Below are 6756 nucleotides of genomic sequence, written 5' to 3' on the forward strand. Positions count from 1 at the left end.
CTGTATCACATTGGTGAATCATATTCAGTTTTTCTACTGTTTTTTGTTTTTGACCTGAGAAAAAATGTATACTGTGACTAGATGTTCTGTGTATTTAAAATGAAGTAAAGATATACCAGAAACCCAAATGAGGAAGGTCATTTCCAGTATTATGTTTATTACTTGTCTTTCCTCTGAAGTCAAGGGTGTTAGAGGAATGTATTTTCCTCTGTGTGTCTTAGAAATGTAGTTTCCATTTCTAAGAAAAAAATAAACAAAATGTTGGGATTTTATTTTGTAAATATTTCCCTTCTTGCTTTGAAAATGATCCATATACTGCTCCCTCAGATTCTTGTTCTCTACCTCTCACTCTCTTTTTTAAATTTCAAGTCTCAAAATGGGAGTCTTGGCTTGACATTTTCATCTTCCCCCTGAAAATATGAAAATAATTTCATTTTTAAAATGAAATTAGAAGAAGATTTGACAAATTGGGAAGTACAAGGCGGAGATATAGAAGCTCTTTAAACGATCTAACTCTGATAATTGTTAGTGTAACAGGACCCAAAGAGCAAGGAGTGTGGGAAGCAAAAGTGGCAGGGAGGAAATCTGTCCCAAGAGAATACTACATAATGCCAGCACTCCTCCTATGAAACATAAACATGCACTTTGAAGTTATGGTACATATTTGCTCCGAGGGTGGAAGAATTCATATGGTCAATTATGAATTTTGAGCTTGCTCCCATGGTCCTGAAAGACCAATTATACTGAAGCATGCATCTTAACTTGGTCAACCCCTCCTGCCTCTTGCTTCTGTGAGAGCTCATTTTATGTAGTATCTGAAAGCCCACATTTCAGGAAGCTCCAGAATTGTGCACTCTTCTCAGGACATTGTCAGCCACGCTTTGTGTTTTCCAAAGGGAAAAACCCTGGGATTCCTTGCCATTTGGAGAGAGTGGATGGTCTTATTGCATTTATCAGCCAAACTGCAGAAAGTGGGTCAAGCAAATTCCCATTTGCAAAAGGAAGCAGTAGGAAGAGTTCCAGTGAAGTTGTGGAGATGGAAGGATAGAAGTGAGACCATCAGGAATGTTCTAATAGATGATAGATGCACTGGAACAGGTTGCCCAAGGAGGCTGTGGATGCCCCATCCTTGGAGGCATTCAAGGCCAGGCTGGATGTGGCTCTGGGCAGCCTGGTCTAGTGGCTGGTGACCCTGCACATAGCAAGGAGAATGAAACTAGATGATCATTGTGTTCCTTTTCAACTCAGACCATTCTATGATTCTATGATTCCATGATTCCATGATTCTATGATTCTATGATTCTATGGTCCTTCTACAGTGAGTAAGCTCTTAGCAAGAGACTTAGAAACCTCCAGTATTTGGTAGCAGGTTGGAAAGTGGCCCTCTCTGCATGTCCCTTTTTGTATCTAGGGTCTGAAATAGTTCCAGCTAAAGATAAAGTGAAAATCAAGGTCCATTGTGGCACATTCATCCTTTTATCCTTCCTCAAGTACTCTGGAAAAGACTGCTGGAAGCAGAGAGAGAAGAAAATGAATGCTGCGTTATTAATCTAGCTCCTGGCAGTCAGTGGTTTTCAAGGTCTTTCTTAACTGGAGATTACCTTTAGGCAGTGGCATAGGCGCCATTGGACCCATCCTAAGCCCCAGTTGGTTTCTTTCCTACTTTTGTTTGCCATGATTTCCAAAGAAATTTGTACCAAAGGTGTGTGTACCACAGCTTTCTAAAAATCTCATCACTACTGCCTATTTTAAGAGAGAGTTTCATGTCTTTTTTTGTAGTAATGAATAGTGTCCGTCCCTTTGGCCAGAGCCTTTTTCATGTCCACTCAGATTTTATGAATCACCACCACAGTCCTTGGTGATTGCCTCGTACTTGCAGAAGAGACTCAGATGTTTAATCTCTTACCTCGGACAACCCATACTCTGCCTCTTTTCTATTTCACTTTTTTCAGACAAGGGCCACAGCCCTTGGCCATCCAATCCATGCTCTACGCACCAAGTGTTCAAGCCTTCTAGTCCCCGTTTCTTCAACTCAGAGATAAGGATGTGGTGCAGGATAATGCCAAAGACTTTGCATCCAAATATATTTTTTCCAAAGTACAACTATTTGTTTTTCTAGTCCACTCTTGGATCCTCATTAAAAATCTGGTGTCATACTTGTCGTGATCCAGTCCTTCCTTACTAAGGCTTGTTTATCCACTATTACATGCTTACACTACTTTGATGACTATGTCACCTCTTGTTTTATTTCACACACTTGGGTGAATGCCAGCTGGACCCAATAGATCTTTGCTCTCATTCAAAGCATTTTCTGGGGAAAAAAAAAAAAAAAGGAATTTTATTTTGAGCCAACTCAGATTTTCCTCTGATATCTGAATCTGAATTAGACAACAGTGCAATATTTAAATGCTGTGGGTGTTTTTTTTTTCCTTAGAAAAAAAATAACCTTTCCATCTGTTTATCAGTTTACTCCACATCTTCTCTGACACACTTTCAGCTTTCAGCTTAAATGAAAATGTAGTCATTTGATTTTCAACTTTTTGTGCAGTTATTCTGCCACATAGTTTTTTTAAGTCTAGTTTGTCAAGTTTATGGTTGGCTCTGCCTCTTAGTTGGACTTGATTTCTGTATTAAAATATGCTTTGTTTTACAACTGATATTCATCCTAGACTGTTGAAAGAATTGCACTCGTATCTGTATGCATATGCATGTGTTTGTTGTTTTACAATTCCTCTTGGTCTACCAAAAAATTACCCATTTTTGTAAGTAACAGGTATTTCTGATGTTTGAGAGTGTTTCGTACTTTGATCTGTTATTTCCAAATCCCCTCTAGCATCTTTTCCTTTTCCTTTTCCTTTTCCTTTTCCTTTTCCTTTTCCTTTTCCTTTTCCTTTTCCTTTTCCTTTTCCTTTTCCTTTTCCTTTTCCTTTTCCTTTTCCTTCTCCTTCTCCTTCTCCTTCTCCTTCTCCTTCTCCTTCTCCTTCTCCTTTTCCTTTTCCTTTTCCTTTTCCTTTTCCTTTTCCTCTTCCTTTTCCCTTTGCCTTTCCCTTTCCCTTTCCCTTTCCCTTTCCCTTTCCCTTTCCCTTTCCCTTCTCCTTTTCCCTCTCCCTCTCCCTCTCCCTCTCCCTCTCCCTTTCCCTCTCCCTATTCCTTATCCACAGGCCTCAGAGCATCCACCCCCATCTCATAAAATTAAAATGAGTTCAACTTTTTTTTTCTCTCTCTACAAGACTACAGCAATTGAGTGCTTTATGCTATATGCTCAGGGGAGTATAGGACACACGCTGAATAAGGTCTCTTGGATTTTTTATAGTTAACCTAACTGTTTTACTTTTCTTGTGAGTTCCTTGACATGTTGCTTCAAGAGCTAACAACTCACTGCATCTAAAATGTCAGTCCCTGAGCCATATGGGATAGATGTCCAAAGACTGGAGGAAAGCCTTCAGAAAGGGCAAGAAGAAGGAGCTGTAAAACCGCAGGCCAGTCAGCCTCACTTCCACCCCCAGGAAGTCATTTCCAAGGAGACGCAAGAGAAAACATTTATGAGGAGCAGGCAACATGGATTTGCCAAGGGGAAATCCTCCTTGACCAATCTGGTAGACTTCTATGTTTCCAAGGGAAGATAGGAGAGAGCAGTGGATGTTTTATGTAGACTTCAGCACTTTGCCACTGTCTCCCAACTCCCAGGTGAGCTCTGGGGAATGGGCTAGTGAGTGGACAGCAAGGTGGATTGAGAACTGATGGCAGAGCTTAGAAGGGTATGATCAGTGATGTAGAGTCTAGTTGGAGGGCTGCAGGCAGTGGTAGTACCCGTGGGCCAATACTGGTTCTGGTCTTGCTCAAGAACTTCATCAGTGACCTGGCTGAAGGAATAGAGCGAGCCCTCAGCATATCCTGTCTATGAGCTCTTTCTGGGTAAGACAGATACCTGCCTACTCTTTCCTGCTTTGTGCAAGTTTGGACACTATTTAATTTGGATGATATCAAACAAACTAGTCAGAACGACAGCTAAAGTATTAAAGTTTCGTATTTGTGATAAATGATTTTGCAGTTCAGTGCCTGAAAGAGATTACTCAACAAAACAAGGAAGATAATGTAGATACTGGTGTACCTAGCAGGGCAGGTGTGCTTGATTAATACTGTAAGAGAGAAAGTCAGCTTCAGAGAGAAATTCTCCAGAAAATCTGTGGAAATATGTGGGAAGAAGAATTGGGAAACTCTTCTCCATCTGGCAGAACCAAACCAATTATGTAAGAGATTCAATAACAGTCTTAAAATTACACTGAAGTAAAAATGTGCATCTAAAGACTTTTGTCCCAAGAGCATTTATAGTGAACTGATTCCTCTTCAGAACCATGGTTGACAGTCCAAGGGTCCCTTGGGAGGCAGTTTTGGAGGGCATGGGAGCCCAGGAAGGCTGAGAATTCTATAAGGAAGTAATTTTAAAGGTGCAGGAGTTGACCATCCCCAAGTCATGGAAGACGCAATGGGCAACGAGACCAAACTGGCTGAATAGAGACCTTTGACTGGAGCTAAAGAACAAAATTTTATGGTATTTGGAAGAGCACATGAGCAACTTACGATGATTACAAGTATATAGTGAAGCTGTGCAGGGAGAAAATGAGAAAAGCAAAACCCCAGCTAGAACCGAAGTTGGCCACTAAGGTAAAGGACAATAATAAATATTTCTATAAATACATCAACAGCAAGAGGAGGGCTAAGGAGAGTCTCTATCCCTTGTTGGACACTGAGGGTCTCTTGGTGACCAAGGATCAGGATAAGGCTGAGGTACTTAATGCCTTCTTTGTCTCAGTCTTTAATAATAAGACTTGTTAATCCCTGAGCACACAGCCCCTGCGCTGGTAAATAGGGCTGAGGAACAGAATAGGCCCTGCATGATCCCCAACGAGATGATTTTGGACCTGCTCTGAAAGCTGGATGCTCATGAGTCCATGAGGGCAGGTAGATTGCATCCTGGAGTGCTGAGGAAGGTGGCGGATGTGATTACCAAGCCACTCTCAATCGTTCTTTGGCACTCCTGGCTAATGGAGATATCCTGGCAGACTGGAGACTGGCAGATGTGACACCCATCTTCAAAAAGGGCTGGAAAGACGATCCTGGTAGCTACAGAGCTATCAGTCTTACCTCAGTGCTGGGGAAGGTTATGGAACAGATAATCTTGGGAGCCATCATGGACCAGTCAATGGTCAACCAGGGAATCAGGCCCAGTCAGCATGGTTTTACGAATGTTAGATCCTGTTTGACAAACCTGACTTCATTCCATGACAAGGTGACCCGCTTAGTGGATGAAGGCAAGGCTGTTGATGTGGTCTACCTGGACTTCAATAAAGCCTTTGACACTGACCTCCACAATATCCTTGTGGAGAAGCTGGCTGCCCACAGTTTGGATGGGCGTACACTCCGCCGGGTGAAACACTGGCTGGATGGCTGGGCCCGAAGAGCTGTGGTCACTGGAGTTAAATCAGCTGACAGCCAGTCATGAGCGGTGTCCCCCAGAGCTCAGTACTGGGGCTGCTTCTATTTAACATCTTCATTAATGATCTTGACGAGGGAATTGAGTGCACCCTCAGTAAGTTTGCAGACGACACCAGGCTGGGAGGGAGTGTGGATCTGCCACGGGGGAGAAAGGCACTACAGAGGGACCTGGATAGATTGGATCGATGGGCCCAGGCAAATTGTAAGAGTTTCAGTAGGGCCAAGTGTTGAGTCCTGTATTTTGGTCACAACAACACCAGGCAACCCTACAGGCTTGGGGAGGAGTGGCTGGAAATTCGCCTGACAGAAAGGGACCTTGGTGTACTGACGGACAGTCAGCTGAATATGAGCCAGCAGCATGCCCAGGTGACCAAAAGGCCAATGGCATCCTGACTTGTATCAGGAGTGGTGTGGTGAGCAGGACTAGGGAAGTTATACTGCCCCTGTACTTGGCACTGGTGAGACCTCATCTCAAGTACTGTGCTCAGTTTTAGGCATCTCAATACAGCAAGGACATTGAGGTGCTGGAGCAGGTCCAAAGAAGGGCAACAGGGCTTGTGAAGGGCTTGGAGAATATGGCCTATGAGGAGAGACTGAAGCAACCGGGGATGTTTAGTCTGGGAAAAATGAGGCTGAGGGGAGACTTTATTACTTTCTTCCAATATCCGAAAGGTGCTTACAGGAGAGGAAGGCTGGTCTCTTCTCACTGGTGACAGGTGACAGGACAAGGAGAAATGGCCTCAAGTTGTGCCAGGGTAAGTTTAGTTTGGATATCAGGAATAACTTCTTTACAGAAAGGGTTGTTAAGCACTGGAATAGGCTCCTCAGGGAGGTGGTTGAGTCACCATCCCTAAATATGTTTAAAAATCATTTGGATGTGGTGCTCAGGGAGATGATTCAGTGCAGGGTTAGATTGCGGTTGGACTTGATGATCTTGAAGATCTTTTCCAACCTGAGCAATTCTGTGATTCTATGATTTTAATAAACCAGTTTGATTGAAGAAAAACTGAAAAATTGTGCTTTGAACAGTTATGTGATCAGCTATGCGATTTGTGATCTGCTTCCCTGTGCTCTTCAACAGCTGGAGGGTACTAACGAGAATTAATGTGTTTAGAACAGTTTAAGGAATGTTCATGAAACTTCATACTTCATAGGCAACTGGGACATAATGTCATCACAGCAACTTCATGAAATAAAATCTTAGGAGTATAAAGAGGTAAAGTAAGCATTTTAAACAAAGAATATGAGACAACCTAAATA

This window comes from Centrocercus urophasianus, unplaced genomic scaffold, assembly GCF_019232065.1.
Source record: "Centrocercus urophasianus isolate 14NV4802_14NV808 unplaced genomic scaffold, USGS_Curo_1.0 seq_21, whole genome shotgun sequence".
NCBI lineage: Eukaryota > Metazoa > Chordata > Aves > Galliformes > Phasianidae > Centrocercus > Centrocercus urophasianus.